This window comes from Oncorhynchus tshawytscha, linkage group LG29, assembly GCF_018296145.1.
Source record: "Oncorhynchus tshawytscha isolate Ot180627B linkage group LG29, Otsh_v2.0, whole genome shotgun sequence".
Lineage (NCBI taxonomy): Eukaryota > Metazoa > Chordata > Actinopteri > Salmoniformes > Salmonidae > Oncorhynchus > Oncorhynchus tshawytscha.
In genome coordinates, this window is record NC_056457.1 from 968,804 (window position 1) to 987,596 (window position 18,793).

An 18,793-nucleotide genomic window follows, 5' to 3' on the forward strand; every position below is an offset into this window, starting at 1 on the left:
TTCACATGGTCTGCTGTTGTGAGGCCGGTTGGATGTACTGCCAAATTCTCTAAAATGACGGAGGTGGCTCATGGTAGAGAAATAAACATTCAATACTATGGCAAAATCTCTGGTGGACATTCATGCCAATTGCACGCTCCCTCAGAACTGTGGCATTGTGTGTGTGACAAGACTGCATATTTTAGAGTGTATTTTTATTGTCCCCAGCACAAGGTGCACCTGTGTAATGATCATGTTGTTTAATCAGCATATTGATATGCCACACCTGTCAGGTGGATAGATTATCTTGGCAAGGGAGAAATGCTCACTGACAGGGATGTAAACTAATTCGTGCACATTTCTTTAGATAAATAAGCTTTTTGTGTGTATGGAACATTTTGACGATCTTTTATTACAGCTCACGAAACATGGGACCAACAGTTTACATGTGCAAATGTGTAATGTTCTTAATATTGTAGAAAATCCTCACAGACATTCTCCACACTAAAAAATGAATTGCCACTTACAGCTTACCATGTAAAGTAGGCTAGAGTAAAAATATATTTCTCCACAGTGTCATAGAAATGACGATCTTGCGTTCGGGAATTTTTGTGGATTTTGTATGTGGGGAGCATAAATTGTACAATTGAAAACTAACAAAGAATGTACCATGTTTGTGCTGATATCATGTTGTGCTGCTGCCATGTTGTGTTGTTTTAGGTCTCTCCTTATGTTGTGTTGTGGTGTCTCTCTTGTTGTGATGTGTGTTTTGTCCTTTAATTTTATGTTTAATCCAAGCAGGAGGCCTTCAGCCTCTTGGTATGCCGTTAAGAACAAATTCTTATTTACAATAACTGACTTGCCTAGATAAATAAATGTTAAATACAAAAATAAAAAACCTGTATATTAGTTTATATACAGCACCCAACTACATAAAGATCTGTTAATATTCATTATCTGCTACCTGGACTTTAACTCAACTATTCATAATAAATGAGTAAAATCCTATTAGTCAATTTTGTGTATAATTTTTTTTTTAGCCCTTTCCCAAAACTTAACGCTTAAATAGATACTTTGGGATTTTGGCAATAAAGCCATTTCTTTATCTAATTGAACTCGTGGATACCATTTTCATGTCTCTGCAAGCAGTTTGAAGGAAGTTGATAATTAGCGTTAGCACAGTTGCTAACAAGCATTAGCATGCTATTAAATACCATAGACTTCCAGTCATGGCGCTAATACTAGTTAGCATTGGCTCACAAAACTAACTCTAACTTCCTTCATACTGGATGCAAAGATATAAAAATGGTATCCACGAGTTCATTTGACTTTGGGGAAGTAGATAAGGGGCCTCCTTGCCAAAATCACAAAGTATCCCTTTAACCTTGAAATTTGAAGTTGGGAGCAACTTTAAAGTTTGATGTTTTGTGAAATGGAATGATGCAGAGGAGCAACCCAGGGTGTAAAAACACTTCAAAATGTAATGTTTGGAGTACCTTCGTCATTTGACATTTGGAGAAACATGGATAAACATCAGAATCTGAAGCCAAATTGGTAAAACTTTTGTTGCTATTCCCCCTGTTCGTGTGTGTGTGGGCGGGGGCACATTTGTGTGTGTGCGGAGTGCGTGCATGAGTGTGTGTGTGTGTGTGTGTGTGTGTGTCTATGACTAACAGATTAGCTGTATGGCTAGGAGGTGGCTGGGGGTAGGTCTGGTCATGGGGACTTGCTTATTGGAGGAGGGCTTTTTCCTCGAAACATTCGGACATATTTTGGCCCGGTGTGGTGCAGGTCTCATGCTGTTCTCCCAAATAATTGCTCTGTGCAAATATTTTGGCCCATTAAAAGGTGTGACACCCCCCCCTCTCTGCCTCTCCACATCCCTCTCACCCCCTCCACACCCCACCACCCTGTAACCAGATGGTGTGGCAAGCCATTAAGATGCTGTTTAGCTAATTACCAGGGCTTTCTCCATCCTGAACAGGGCATCGCCCCGCTCCTCCACCCCAGACACCCTCACACCTACCTGGGCGCCTGAGGGTGAAAGGCGAGGGTGACGGGGCTGGATGCTGAGCCAAGGGAGGGAATACAGAAAATATCAACAGGGCACCAAGGTCCCTATTAGAAACGGTTTGTTGAGATCGGTGCAGAAGAACTTGACTGGCCTCCACAGAGCCCTGCCCTCAACCCCAATGAACACCTTTGGGCTGAATTGGAACGCCGACTCTGAGCCAGGCCTAATCACCCAACCACAGTGCCAGGCCTCACCAATGCTCACCAGGCTGAATGGAAGAAAGTCCCCGCAGAAATGTTCCGACATCTAGTGGAGGCTGTTATAGCAGCAAAAGGGGGACCATCTCCATATGATTTTGGATTGAGATGTGCACATACTTTTGGTCATGTAGTATAAATAAATCCCAGATCAGTGGAGGACAAGCTGTGCTTAGAGTTGAAGAGACAGACACACACACACACTCACTCTCTCGCACGCACACATGCACAAACGCACGCATGCACACACACACACACACACACACACACACACACACACACACACACACATACACACCATCGTGTGCTCAGTGATGGGGAACTCCACACAGGGCTGTCAAAATGATGATACTAGACACAGTGACGCCAACAATGCTGACATTTCGCACTGTAGTCAACAATAAAGTCACTGTTCATTAACTGTATTGAGCTCTGGCTGATGGTGGAAACACACACACACACACATATACACTTACACACAAAGACCCCCAACCCACACACACACATACTTGCTCCAAGCTATATTCACTGAGGACATGACCCCATCTTGGGGACAGACACCCCCCCAACCCACCCCTCACCCTCATGAGAGACCTCTCTTATTTAAAACCAGGCCAAGAGGGTTGCACTGATTTGAAGCCAAAGTGAAAAAGGAGGGGAGGGGGTAACAAACCCAAATTTTTGCATGCCCTAATGAACGTGACATTTAGCTGATATTTACATGTTAGGCATGATGCTGAATTAGCATGCAGAACACTAAGCTTAGATTAAATAAAGTTTAGCAATTACACACAATCAATCATGTAAAGATATATTGCAGGTGACCTATGCAGCTTAGACATGAAAAACACTTATCCAGAATGCTCCCAACGTTCATTCAAATGTTACACACTCCTGTTATTTGCATACTGGTGGAGCAGAGCAGCGCACATCACTGTAGCAGCGTACGTCACTGTAGGCTATCTTTCTGTGAGAAACTTAAAAATGGTTCTGTGATTTGTGTTCTGGCAAGATGTTAAATATCAGGGACAATTTTCAATTTCCCATCTCACACTGTCAATGGCAGCTCGCCACGTTGACCATAACATATTTGTTTGCTGTTGCTGCCTGAGATGGGGAAACGTGTGTGTGTGTTTTTCATGTGCACGCATGCATGTGTGTATGCGTACGTGGTGAGTGTATTCCCTTAAATGAATTCCCTGGAGAGCATGGTACGTGTAGACACCTGATGATGAGATTGTCAGCGCCGCTAAGCCGATGCGATCATCATTACCAGCCCGAATGAAGACTTCACCTGACTGAGTGACAGGCAGACAGGGGCAGGCCATAGAAACACTTTACTTCTGCATGTCACAATGCAGACTGTGTGGTACAATGGGAATGATGATGGGAATCACTGGCTCAATAGCACTGAGTGACGTGAATCAGGATGAATCCGAATTACACAGCCTTATGTGAATAAACCAATGTTTATTCATGTAGACATGTATAGTAGCTATATGGAGTTTGTATCAAGTTCATAAACAGTCAATAGACCATCCAGGTGCCATAGTTGATATGAGCTCCATTTAATTCACCGGAGTGGACTGTGTGAGTGAATTTGCATGTTGCTGCTACGATAGAGATGTCAGGTCACTAATTGCCAGTGTCTGGGCCGTTTTATGTAGTCATACCTGCAGCACAACGAGTCATGGTTAGACTAAATTGATTTTCTCCCCTAGCTCAGCTCAAAAAAGGAGAAAGATTACAGTTGGTTATAGGGCTCGTTGACATCATTGACATTTTAAATGGGAAAATCAAATGTGGGTCTACTCTGTAACTCTGGAGTGTGTTGCTAAAACTCATGTTATTCAGCCAGGAGATTCATCTGGCATTATAAAGATAATATGGAGTATGTAGTAAACAACTGCCAAGCTCTAATAAGACTTTTGTAAGCAATGACCAGTGGCAAAATACATCCAGCTATTACAAAACGCTTACACTACACACATTCATTCAGCCATTCATCAATTAGTCAATACCAGATGAGGCAACAATTAGGGAAAGTGACAAATGGGGCTTCACTAATTTCCTACCAAAACCATGCTGCCCTCCTTTCTCTCCTCATCTCTTTCTTCTACTTTGCTCTCCTCCTGTGTACACTCCCCCTTGTTAGCGCTCTTTGTATCCAGCACCCCAGCACGTCTCCCAGGTTGTCTGGAGTGTGTGTGTGTATGTTTGTTTGTGTGTGTATCCCTGTATAAGGTGGTGTGAAGCTAAGTTGAGGGCCCATCTGTAGCAGCCTCCTGAGCCTCTGGAGAGAGCCCACAAAGGCTTCTAATTATTCCTGACCTTCTGGCTCCTCTCTCTGCCTCTCACACCCAGGCCCCTGCTGCTCCACTACTCAGGTCCCCTTCCTTTGCCTGACTGTGCCTGGCTGTTTGTCCCCGATCAGCTTGTAAAAATAACCCCACGCTTGGCTCCATCCATTAATTGGTGACATTTCACAGAGACAAAGCCTCTATGTTTGGCACATTACGTTTCCTTCAAGGTCAGTCAAGGAGAAGGGCTGTTCTGGCTGGATGAATGCACCTGTATGGCAGACAGGGTAGGGTGTGGACCAGGAAATGATGTCCCAAATGGCGCCCTATTCCCTATATAGTGCTCTACTTTTGACCAGAACCCTATGGTCCCCGGTCAAACCTGGATAAAAGTAGTGCACGAGAATAGGGTTTAATTTGGGACTCAGAGGGGTGTTTTGTATCAAATTCTTTGATGTCAGCTCATAGTTTCATCATGCTGTTTCTTTAGAGGATGAGGGTGAAGCTTAGCCTGTCATTAAGACCCAGCAGAGAGATAATTACTGTTGATTTATACACTTCTTTTTCTGGATTGTGAAGATGATTAAAATGGGTTTTGAAAAGCATGAGTGGGCCCCCACAGTGTTACTGTAGGATAATATATCTACCAATTCCATCAGCAATTGCATTGAGAATGATTTTTCAATAAAATATATGAATATCTGAATTCAAATGTATTGAAATATGTATTTGTAAATTGCATATTAAAATGTTCACTGTTTCTCAGTTTAGTAATACTGTATAAAATATTAGCTTATCAAATAAGATAGGCCTACTGGGGAAACAGCTAATAACTCCACCTGTGTGGTTTTGTGTTGATGGTCTTAGCAGCTTCCTCAATGTCAAATGGTTACAGAGCCAAAAATGTGTCTTTGTTTTCTGGATCAGTTGGGAGAGAGTTAGACACACAAACATGATCGCACGCACACACGGACGTACATACACACACGTACACGCACGCACACTAATTCTCCCATTGTTCTCTGTATCGCGCCACCACAGCCAAAGTGTTAGGACACAAGTGAGTGCTGGGCCAAACATGGTTTTACCTGAATGGACGCTGAATGGAGGTATTGATGCTGAATGGAGGTATTTTGTTATCTCAAGTGGATACCATTATTCTCATGACAGATTTTAACACACCACAGCTGTTGCTGTTACATACTCAGCCAGCATATTCATCAAAGGATTTAAAGATCAGCTCTCACCTTTTTTACAGAAACAGACATCTCTTCAGATGGCGTAAGACTTGGTTACATTAGTTACATATGTTTGCTTATTACAGCAAACTTTTGAAAAGTCGTGTTTGCCAACATTCTATTGAGCAATCACGCTGCTCCCCACATTGTCACGTCCTGACCTTAGTTCCTTTTGTATGTTTCTATTTTAGTTTGGTCAGGGCGTGAGTTGGGGTGGGCATTCAATGTTTTTGTTCTATGTTTGGTATTTCTATGTGTTTGGCCTGGTATGGTTCCCAATCAGAGGCAGTTGTCAATCGTGGTCTCTGATTGAGAGCCATACTAAGGTAACCTGTTTTCCCACTCTTGTTTGTGGGTGGTTGTTTTCTGTCTAGTGTATGTCACCTTGCAGAACTGTTTCGTTTCTTTCATTCACTTCGTTATTTTGGTTTTGTGTGTTCAGTTAATAAATTAACATGGACACTTACCACGCTGTGCATTGGTCCGATATTTCATACTCCTCCTCAGATGACGAAGACGAGTTTCGTTACACACATATACAAACATTTGCCATAAACAATATTACAGCTTGTTAATGATCTGAATAGCTCAGAAAATGTATAATAATGATTATAAAATAATCTTGTTCTCTCTCTTCTTGTCAGTGAGTTGATTTATGGGTTTTATGGGAACCACAAGGTGAACCACATTACTTCTCTACGCCCTACTGCTGCCATTTTCTCTGTGGGTGTTTTTGTTTTCTTTCGTGGTCACGGTTGAATGGGAACTGAACAGGAGTGGTGATTAAGATTCAGGCTTATTGAATTTCACACTTCTCACATGTAGATTTATTGCCCCGTAAGAGGTGGCCTGGCTGTCTGGCTGCTTTGTTTCTTTACTGAGGACGTTGAAACAACAAATAATGATTAGCAGGTAGAATAACTCTCCTAATTAGCCTTGAAAAGTACCCTAGGAAGTCCTATAGGAGGAGAAGCTTGTAGGTTGCCTATATATTCACTGCCTTAGACCAGTGTATCCCAACCCTGGTGTTCATGTACCCCTAACAGTACATATTTTTATTGGTACTCTGGACAAGCACCCCTGATTAATCTTAGCAACTAATCATCAAAACCTCAACTAGTTAAATGAGGTATGTTTGTCAAAGGCTACAATGAAACTGTGTACTGTCGGGGGTACTCGGGGACCAGGGCTGGGAAACACTGCTTAGACTATTTATTAGACCTGCTGCAGCAATTTACTTTTCCTAAGCGGAAAATAACATCACCTACCACAGATGCAGTGTGATTTGCTTGTGCCATGTGCAACAAATTATGAATTAGATAGGGGTGGGCAGCGTCTATCAACGATAATCATTCTATCTGTAAAAATGTCTAACCTGAAACCTCCTCCTAATAATTGTAAAGTTTCAGATGTGAGGAGGTGGAAATAGACATGGGAGTGAAGGTTGTGACGTGTTTTAGAAGCAATTCAGTGAACATCAGCACTCTAACCAGCAGTAAATTTATTTTTATTTGACCTTTATTTAACTAGGCAAGTCAGTTAAGAACAAATTCTTATTTTCAATGACAGCCTAGGAACAGTTGGTTAACCCCCCCCCCCTTTGTTTTTACACTGCTGCTACTCTCTGTTTATTATCTATGCATTGTCACTTTACCCCTACCTACATGTACAATTTACCTAAGCTAATCTGTTCCCCCGCATATTGACTTGGTACCACCCCCTGTATATAGCCTCGTTATTGTTATGTTATTACGTTCCTTTTTTTTAAACTTTAGTTTATTTAGTAAATATTTTCTTAACTCTCTTTACTTAAAACTTCATTGTTGGTTAAGGGCTTGTAAGTAAGCATTAAACTTGTTGCATTTGGCGCATGTGAACATTTTTTTTTTTTTAACTTTTATTTGATGTGGTCTGCGGTTGCGAGGCTGGTTGGACGTATTACCAAATTCTCTAAAACAATGTTGGAGGCAGGTTATGGTAGAAAAATGAACATTGAATTTTCTGGCAACAGCTCTGGTGGACATTCCTGCAGGCAACATGCCAATTATACGCTCCCTCAAAACTTGAGACATCTGTGGCATTGTCTTGTGACGCATTGTCTTGTGCACATTTTACAATAGCCTTTTATCGTCCCCAACACAAGGTATGCCTGTGTAATGATCATACTGTTTAATCAGCTTCTTGATATGTCACACTTGTCAAAGGAGAAATGCTCACTAACAGGAATGTAAACAAATTTGTGCACAATTCCAAAACTTTAGAGTGGACACAGTAGTTTCTCTTTTTGAGTCAGACTTCACAACATGATCAAACATACCTTACCACAGTGGATCACATTTCTAATTTTCTAATGTGTAAAGTGGTGTGGAGATGGGTGGGGAGTTATTTAATTCATACATCATTTCAAAGTCCACAGTTTAGCCAACATGTCTTCTGTAGTTGTTCTGCCTGCCATAACACGTTGAATGATCAGAGGCAAGGACCTTCTCTCTCTCTCTCTCTCTCTCTCTCTCTCTCTCTCTCTCTCTCTCTCTCTCTCTCTCTCTCAAATAAAATACAGGGGACAACATCCATCAATATTTTCTAATTTCAGGAGAACAGAGGTGCGGCTTGTCTTGCTGTGCCTCTAATGATGTTTATTTTGTGTGAAGGCCGTACCCAAAGATGAAAGAGAGAAAGAGAGAATGGAAGAAGAGAGAAGGCAGAACAGTACACTGAATTATTATCTCAGATAATCTCAGTGTGTGTGTATGTTTGAGCCTGTGTTTGTGTGTCTGGATTCCCAAGTTGATTTATAATGTATCAAGGCGAGCGCTGGTAAAAACATCACCTCTCTAACCATCTTTCAAAGAAACTGCTAACCTGGCACTTTTCTTGGTGTTGGCTGGATCCAGAGAGGAACAGGGACCCTGTGACACCAATGGGGAACAACAGGCAACACGGCTGCACAAATATTGGTCACCTGGCTGTCTGTCTTCGTGTTGGATATTCTACAGTTCTCAGGAAAGGCCACACAAGAGATTCTGAGAGAGAGAGAGAGAGAGAGAGAGAGAGAGAAAGAAAGAGCAGTATCAGGATAAAGGTGAGACCCAGATGAAGACCGTGTCGAAGTAACAATGTTTATTATAGCAACAGGGGCAAAGGTACAGGATGGCAGGCAGGCTCAGGGTCAGGTCAGGTAGAGGTCGGTAATCCAGAGGCGGAGCAACGGTACAGGACGGCAGGCAGGCTCAGGGTCAGGCGCAGGCAGAGTGGTCAGGTGGGCGGGCTCCTGGTCAGGACAGGCAATGGGGAAGATGGGCGACACCTGGAGGGGGGTAGAGACAATCACAAAGACAGGTGAAACAGATCAGGGTGTGACAAGCAGAGCAGTCAGACCAGCTCTCAGCTCAGCTCTTTTATGCGGACCAGATTAACTCTCTCTCTTAGTCCCTCTACTCTCGGTGCGTTTACTGCATTTACCAACAGCAGAGTATCCTGGGGAGAGAGGGAGCATCACCTTCATATATTGGCTTCCTGCTAGTAGCCTCTCATCTCGCATCCATCTCTAAGGATGGTGACCTGATTTGAAGGTTGATCATTAATCAGTAGGTTAACCATGCCTCGGGCTTTGATATCATCCTGCCAGTGTAGCCTATGTATCCTTCATACAAACAGCGGAGTATATCCTATTCTTGGGAAAAAAACAGATAACACCTTATTTCAAAGTGTAGATGAGAAAGTAGGGTTGCAAAATGGTACAGTTCAATAGCAAAGTATGACTCGTGTTCAGCAGAACTTCTGGAGATACCAGGTTACAGTAACCCAGCCCTCACTACTTCCTTATTCTGGTTGGCATTATACTAGCCAATTCTCTAACTAACCCCTGCCCATTCCCTCACATCCTATTTGGAGCGTTGCCAAAGACGTCCTACTGCCGCCACCACAGCATCAGGTGCTTGACCGTAATGTTGATGGCAGCGACTCATCTGTTGCCAAAGATCGGTCCCCATGATGATGGGGATGTTTTTGTGACAGCTAGACGTCTGGCCGACCATGCTGTCCCTGCCAGGTTTTAGACACGAGCTACAGGCGCACACAGTAGCACAGTGACACAGGGTCACTCACCGTGACTGGTGTGGATCGACGCCTAGCCATCTGGTGATGGTGGCCCCGGAGCAGCTGCCAGTCACTTGGTCTAGGCCGCCTCAGATGCAAGCCCTTCCTGCCATGGCCGCCTGCCTGCAAGACATGGTTCTCCACTGGGGCATTCAGACCAGTGGAGAGACTAACACACACACAGGCCTACGTACAAGCACCTGCACACGCACGCACACGCACACACACACACACACACACACACAAACACACACACACACACACACACACACAAACACAAACACAAACAAGTTATCGCCTGCCCAGGACCAGGCCCATGGGAGGCCACAAAGCCAACTCTCTCTGTGTTATGTTCACTCACTTCACATGTAGCTGGCCGGCTGGTCACTTTGCTGTTCACAAGATGAATGTTTGTTTGAAAGGATGAATAGATGTGTTGTTACAGCAGACAAGCCTGTGTACACAGCCTCATCAATCCTTTACCTGTCAATCAATGTTCCTCTGAAAGAAATCCCTGATTTGACTGATGGCATTTAACTTTAGCTGCCTTTCGATAAACCACATCAGTGTGTCTGCTGCCTTGCCTTCTTCATATGGACAGACAGAGAGAGCTAGTGCTTTAGCAGGCTATTTGTTTTGTCTTTAATTTTATTTAATTTTAAGTCAAACCTTTGTCGCAGCGGAGAAGAGAGGCTTTTACATTACATTCAGTCATCTAGCAGACACTCCCATCTGGAGCGACCCACAGGAGCAACCAGAGTCAAGCACCCCGCCCAAGGGCATGTCGACAGATCTCCCACCAAGTCAAATCGGGGACCCGAGTCAGTGACCTATTGGCCACCGGCCCAAGCTCCCAACTGCCAGACACCCAACAATCCAAAATCTCCCCCACAGTTCCCTGAGAGCTGCACCTCATTCATCCATTCATCATCCCCCGATTAAAAACGAAAAATGAAGGAAAACAACAACAGAAAACGACAATGCAAAAACAAAAGACATCAAGGACAACAGAAATCAGCAAGGCCAACTGTACATGTTTGAGTGCATGTGTGGTATTATTTACGTGTGTGTGTGTGTGTGTGTGTGTGTGTGTGTGTGTGTGTGTGTGTGTGTGTGTGTGTGTGTGTGTGTGTGTGTGTGTGTGTGTGTGTGTGTGCGTGCGTGTGCGTGTGCGTGTGTGTTAGTTTGAATGTGAGTGTGTGTGTATGCATTAGTACACGCGTACAAGCACCTGTGCGGCATCAGCTTTTGATGTAACAATTTCAATCTATCTAATCAAATATAATCCACAGTTATTAAGAGTATTAGTATATTAGTAATTGACTGACCAGGTCTCTCCAAATCTCCCAACAATGCTATTTCTAGGGTACATTGTAGATTAATGTTATGCTTTTTCAGCCATTCCTGAACCTGAGACCAGAAACAGGCAACACCAAAAATGATATATTGAGTCTGTGTTCTTGCAACAAAATCTGCAATGCTGCAATGATTGTATGTCACAAATATTCAAAGTTTTGAATCTTGCTTTGTTTTATTTATCATCTCATATCCCCATGTCCAAGATGGCGTAGCAGTGCAGACGTTGTTTGTTTTTCTCCTGTGTACATTTAGTCTTTAAGGTGTTAAATTTCAATTTATTTTCTTTTTCAATGTATCTCTTTTTCCCTTTTTAACCTCTTGATGCTACCCATCCCGGATCCGGGATCGTGACTACGGCTCAAGCTCATTAGCATAACGCAAAATGTGAAAAAATATTCTTAGACATATTTAACCTCCACACCTACACAAGTCCAATAGCTCAAATGAAAGATAAACACCTTGTTCATCTACCCAGCAAGTCAGATTTCTAAAATGTTTTACGGCGAAAACATAGCACACATTTATATTAGACCACCACCGAAACAAAATGCAAGCGGCGGCCATTTTGTCCCAGAAAATATAAAATTTAAAAGTAGGATTAAAAAATAAATAATTCACTAACCTTTTGAAAATCTTCATCAGATGACAGTAATATTACATGTTACACAGTACATTTTTTTTTTTTTTTTTTTTCAATAATATGCCATTAATATCCATAAATCTCTGTTTACAATGACGACATTTCAAAAATGCTACTCAAAATGTCCGGAGAAATTATGATAGCTCGGACAGATAACGTCAGATAACAAGCAATAAACATGACTAAATATACATGTTCTACATATAGTTACAAAGATACACTTCTTCTTAATACAACCGCTGTGTTACATTTATTTTTAACGTTACAGAATTCGTTCACTAGTCTATGCTATGAGTCGGCGCTCAGATATTAGCAGTGTCTCCTCTACGTTTGGAGTCCACAGAAACCCAAAATAACCACATAAATATTCCCTTACCTTTGATGTTCTTCGATCAGAAGACGTAGAAGGAGTCATACTTACCCAATACATCGTTTGGTTTCAAGTTGTGCGTCTTTGTATTAGCATATGCTAACAGCTTCAGCTGAAATGCACCCAAAATAACTTCTGCTCCTTCTGGTCCCGCACTCTTGCGCAATCAAACTTCAAAATTACATATTATATGTTGACTAAACTGGTCAAACTAAGTGCAGAATCGAGCAAAATGATGTTTTTATCATGTAAAACAATGATCATCGCGAACAAACGAACCGGCTTCAACTGGTGTCTATTGGAAAAGAACGTTCCCCAAATCGGCCGCGCGCAATAGAGTGCATGTATGTGAGAGTGAACCGGGCATTTTCGCCCGCCAAAGGATGAGGGAGCGCGAAATTCAAACAATGAACGTGCCAATTGAAAGCAGACATCGCGCTGAACAAATACATACTGTTCCCAGATCGGTAGCTGCCTGGGAAGGGTGGGGGCGATGACGTCAAAGTTGACCCAACTTTTCTCTTGACAAGAGAGAGTTTGGGAGAAAGGCTGCCCTGAGAGTTCTGCTTTACATACAGACATAATTTAAACGGTTTTAGAAACTTTAGAGTGTTTTCTATTCAATAATTATTATTATATGCATATATTAGCAATTTTGGAAAAAATATTTTCAGTTTACTATGGGCACGCACTTCCTCCAACGGGGGCAGTATTGAGCCATAAGCTCAAGAGGTTAAATCAAATATACCTCCCAGCAACCCGCCTCACCCAATGTGATACGGATCGGCTATTATAGTCAGAACCTCCATCAGGAGCTAGCCATCAGAAGCTAACCAGCTAATTAGCTACTAGCTAATTAGCTGCCTTTACCTTTTGCACATACACCAGCAGCTTTAGCCTGGATAATACTTGCGAGCCTGCCAGTATCGGACTGTTTCCTCCACTACAAAACCGGATTCCTGCCGTAAGCCCTGGACCATTACTCCTGATCATCACAGCTGGCTAGCTGCCACTGAGTGGCCCAGCCCCGAAGCTAGCTTTGAGCTAGCCTCGGTCACACAGCTGATACCTCCAGAATCCACTACTCCACTGGATCCTTGCCGTAAGACCTTTGCATCGGATCATCGCTGCTAGCTAGCTAGTACCAAGTGGCTATTGTGGCTAACGTCCTTGTCCCGAAGCTAGCAACAGATAGCTACGAGCCAGGCGCATCTCCCGGCTAGCAAACAAAATTACTCCAGGTACAATGCCTCTTTTGCCAACTGGCCTGGACCCTTTGTCAACACAGAGCTCTGCCGTTCTATTACGACTGGTCTAGTAATTCCATCTGTTGTGCCCTCAACCAGCCTCTGCCGGACGTCGGAGCAGACGCTTCTACTAGCCCCGGACTGATAACTTTTTTTGAGTGCCGTGTCTCCTGCTTGATAGCGTAGTAATGACTACCCAGCGGCTTCCCTGTTTCATCTATTGCTGTTCACTGGTCCCTATGCCCATTTGGCTACTTAACTGATGTCTGCTGGACTGTTCATTAATCACAGAACTCCATTTTGTTTATTTTTGTTTATCTTATGGCCCCAGCCTCGAACTCAGGCCCTGTGTGTAGTTAACTGACCCTCTCTGCCCATTCATCACCATTTTACCTGTCTTAGCCGTTGTTGTCTTAGCTAGCTCTCCCAATCAACACCTGTGATTGCTTTATGCCTCGCTTTATGTCTCTCTCTAATGTCAATATGCCTTGTATACTGTTGTTTAGGATAGTTATCATTGTTTTAGTTTGCTGCAGAGCCCCTAGTCCCACCCAGCATGCCTCAGATACCTCTTTTGGCCCACCTCCCACACATGCGGTGATCTCACCCAGCATAACTAGTGCGTCCAGTGATGCAACCTCTCTTATCGTCACTCAATGCCTAGGTTAACCTCCACTGTACCCTACCATACCGTCTGTACATTATGTCCTGAATCTATCCTACCACGCCCAGAAATCTACGCCTTTCATTCTTTGTCCCCAACGCACTAGACGACCAGTTTTGCTAGCCTTTAGCCGTACCGTCGTCCTACTCCTCCTCTGTTCCTTGGGTGATGTGGAGGTTAACCCAGGCCCTGCGTGTCTGAAGGCGCTCTCATTTGTTGACTTCTGTAACCGTAAAAGCCTTGGTTTCATGCATGTTAACATCAGAAGCCTCCTCCCTAAGTTTCTTTTACTCACTGCTTTATAGCGCACTCCTCCAACCCTGATGTCCTTGCTGTGCCTGAATCCTGGCATAGGAAGGCCACCAAAAATTCTGAGATTTCCATCCCCAACTACAACATTTTCCATCAAGATAGAACTGCCAAAGGGGGAGGTTTTACAATCTACTGCAGAGATAGCCTGCAAAGTAATGTCATACTTTCCAGGTCCATACCCAAACAGTTCGAACTACTAATTTTGAAAATTACTCTCTCCAGAAATAAGTCTCTCACTGTTGCCGCCTGCTACCGACCCCCTCAGCTCCCAGCTGTGCCCTGGACACCATTTGTGAATTGATCGCCCCCATCTAGCCTCAGAGTTTGTTCTGTTAGGTGACCTAAACTGGGATATGCTTAACACCCCGCCAGTCCTACAATCTAAGCTAGATGCCCTCAATCTCACACAAATCATCAAGGAACCCACCAGGTACAACCCTAACTCTGTAAACAAGGGCACCCTCATAGACGTCATCCTGACCAACTGGCCCTCCAAATACACCTCCGCTGTCTTCAACCAGGATCTCAGCGATCACTGCCTCATTGCCTGTATCCGCTACGGAGCCGCAGTCAAACGACCACCCCTCATCACGGTCAAACGCTCCCTAAAACACTTCTGTGAGCAGGCCTTTCTAATCGACCTGGCCCGGGTATCCTGGAAGGACATTGACCTCATCCCGTCAGTTGAGGATGCCTGGTCATTCTTTAAAAGTAACTTCCTTACCATTTTAGATAAGCATGCTCCGTTCAAAAAATGCAGAACTAAGAACAGATACAGTCCTTGGTTCACCCCAGACCTGACTGCCCTCGACCAGCACAAAAACATCCTGTGGCGGACTGCAATAGCATCGAATAGTCCCCGGGATATGCAACTGTTCAGGGAAGTCCGGAACCAATACACGCAGTCAGTCAGGAAAGCTAAGGCCAGCTTCTTCAGGCAGAAGTTTGCATCCTGTAGCTCCAACTCCAAAAAGTTCTGGGACACTGTGAAGTCCATGGAGAACAAGAGCACCTCCTCCCAGCTGCCCACTGCACTGAGGCTAGGTAACACGGTCACCACCGATAAATCCATGATTATCGAAAACTTCAATAAGCATTTCTCAACGGCTGGCCATGCCTTCCGCCTGGCTACTCCAACCTCGGCCAACAGCTCTGCCCCCCGGCAGCTCCTCGCCCAAGCCTCTCCAGGTTCTCCTTTACCCAAATCCAGATAGCAGATGTTCTGAAAGAGCTGCAAAACCTGGACCCGTACAAATCAGCTGGGCTTGACAATCTGGACCCCCTATTTCTGAAACTTTCCGCCGCCATTGTCGCAACCCCTATTACCAGCCTGTTCAACCTCTCTTTCATATCGTCTGAGATCCCCAAGGATTGAAAGCTGCCGCAGTCATCCCCCTCTTCAAAGGGGGAGACACCCTGGACCCAAACTGTTACAGACCTATATCCATCCTGCCCTGCCTATCTAAGGTCTTCGAAAGCCAAGTCAACAAACAGGTCACTGACCATCTCGAATCCCACCGTACCTTCTCCGCTGTGCAATCTGGTTTCCGAGCCGGTCACGGGTGCACCTCAGCAACACTCAAGGTACTAAACGATATCATAACCGCCATCGATAAAAGACAGTACTGTGCAGCCGTCTTCATTGACCTTGCCAAGGCTTTCGACTCTGTCAATCACCATATTCTTATCGGCAGACTCAGTAGCCTCGGTTTTTCGGATGACTGCCTTGCCTGGTTCACCAATTACTTTGCAGACAGAGTTCAGTGTGTCAAATCGGAGGGCATGCTGTCCGGTCCTCTGGCAGTCTCTATGGGGGTGCCACAGGGTTCAATTCTCGGGCCGACTCTTTTCTCTGTATATATCAATGACGTTGCTCTTGCTGCGGGCGATTCCCTGATCCACCTCTACGCAGACGACACCATTCTATATACTTTCGGCCCGTCATTGGACACTGTGCTATCTAACCTCCAAACAAGCTTCAATGCCATACAACACTCCTTCCGTGGCCTCCAACTGCTCTTAAACGCTAGTAAAACCAAATGCATGCTTTTCAACCGATCGCTGCCTGCACCCGCATGCCCGACTAGCATCACCACCCTGGATGGTTCCGACCTTGAATATGTGGACATCTATAAGTACCTAGGTGTCTGGCTAGACTGCAAACTCTCCTTCCAGACTCATATCAAACATCTCCAATCGAAAATCAAATCAAGAGTCGGCTTTCTATTCCGCAACAAAGCCTCCTTCACTCACGCCGCCAAGCTTACCCTAGTAAAACTGACTATCCTTCCGATCCTCGACTTCGGCGATGTCATCTACAAAATGGCTTCCAACACTCTACTCAGCAAACTGGATGCAGTCTATCACAGTGCCATCCGTTTTGTCACTAAAGCACCTTATACCACCCACCACTGCGACCTGTATGCTCTGGTCGGCTGGCCCTCGTTACATATTCGTCGCCAGACCCACTGGCTCCAGGTCATCTACAAGTCCATGCTAGGTAAAGCTCCGCCTTATCTCAGTTCACTGGTCACGATGGCAACACCCACCCGTAGCACGCGCTCCAGCAGGTGTATCTCACTGATCATCCCTAAAGCCAACACCTCATTTGGCCGCCTTTCGTTCCAGTACTCTGCTGCCTGTGACTGGAACGAATTGCAAAAATCGCTGAAGTTGGAGACTTTTATCTCCCTCACCAACTTCAAACATCAGCTATCTGAGCAGCTAACCGATCGCTGCTGCTGTACATAGTCTATTGGTAAATAGCCCACCCATTTTCACCTACCTCATCCCCATACTGTTTTTATTTATTTACTTGCTCTTTTGCACACCAATATCTCTACCTGTACATGACCATCTGATCATTTATCATTCCAGTGTTAATCTGCAAAATTGTAATTATTCGCCTACCTCCTCATGCCTTTTGCACACATTGTATATAGACTCCCCCTTTGTTTTCTACTGTGTTATTGACTTGTTAATTGTTTATTCCATGTGTAACTCTGTGTTGTCTGCTCACACTGCTATGCTTTATCTTGGCCAGGTCGCAGTTGCAAATGAGAACTTGTTCTCAACTGGCCTACCTGGTTAAATAAAGGTGAAATAAATAAAATAAAAAATTCAAGATGGAAAGCAATGAATTGACATGGACTATTGATTCATATATTGTCACGTTAGTCATAACGATGAGACCAAACGAAGAACACTTAAACAAACTAACAAAATAACAAAACGAACGTGAAGCTATAAACACGAGTGCTGACATGCAACAACACATAGACAATACAAAAACTAAACCAACCACCCTTGTCACACCCTGACCTAACCAAAACAATAAAGAAAACAAAGATAACTAAGGTCAGGGCGTCCACCCAAAAGGTGCGGACTCCCGGAACGCAAACCTAAACCTATATGTGAGGGTCTAGGTGGGCATCTAACCTCGGTGGTGGCTCTGGTTCTGGACGCCGCCCCCCTTCTTTACACTGAGTCCGCTCTTGGATCACTGACCCGTGGATCATCGTCGGAGGCTCTGGACTGCGGATCCTCTCCGTAGGCCCCGGGCGGAGACCCTCGCTGCGCGGATCATCGCCGGATGTTCTGGACTGGGGACCGTCGTTGGAGGCTCCGGATTGTGGCCCGTCGTTGGAGGTTCCGGACTGTGGCCCATCGTTGGAGGTTCTGGACTGTGGCCCGTCGTTGGAGGTTCCGGTCTGTGAACTGTCACCAGACGCTCTGGACTGTGTACTGTCGCTGGACGCTCTGGACTGGATACTGTCGCCGGATGCTCTGGACTGGATACTGTCGCCGGACGCTCTGGACTGGGTACTGTCACCAGACGCTCTGGACTGTGTACTGTCGCTGGACGCTCTGGACTGGATACTGTCGCCGGATGCTCTGGACTGGGTACTGTCACCAGACGCTCTGGACTGTGTACTGTCGCTGGACGCTCTGGACTGGATACTGTCGCCGGATGCTCTGGACGGTACTGTCACCAGACGCTCTGGACTGTGTACTGTCGCTGGACGCTCTGGACTGGATACTGTCGCCGGATGCTCTGGACTGGGTACTGTCGCCGGACGCTCTGGACTGGATACTGTCGCCGGACGCTCTGGACTGGGTACTGTCGCCGGACGCTCTGGACTGGGTACTGTCTCCGGACGCTCTGGACTGGGTACTGTCGCCGGACGTTCTGGACTGCCGAGGCACACTGTAGGCCTGGTGCGTAGTGCCGGGCTGGGGACACGCACCTCAGGGCGAGTGCGAGGAGCAGGAACAGAGTGAACTGGACCCTGGAGGCACACTGGAGGCCTGGTGC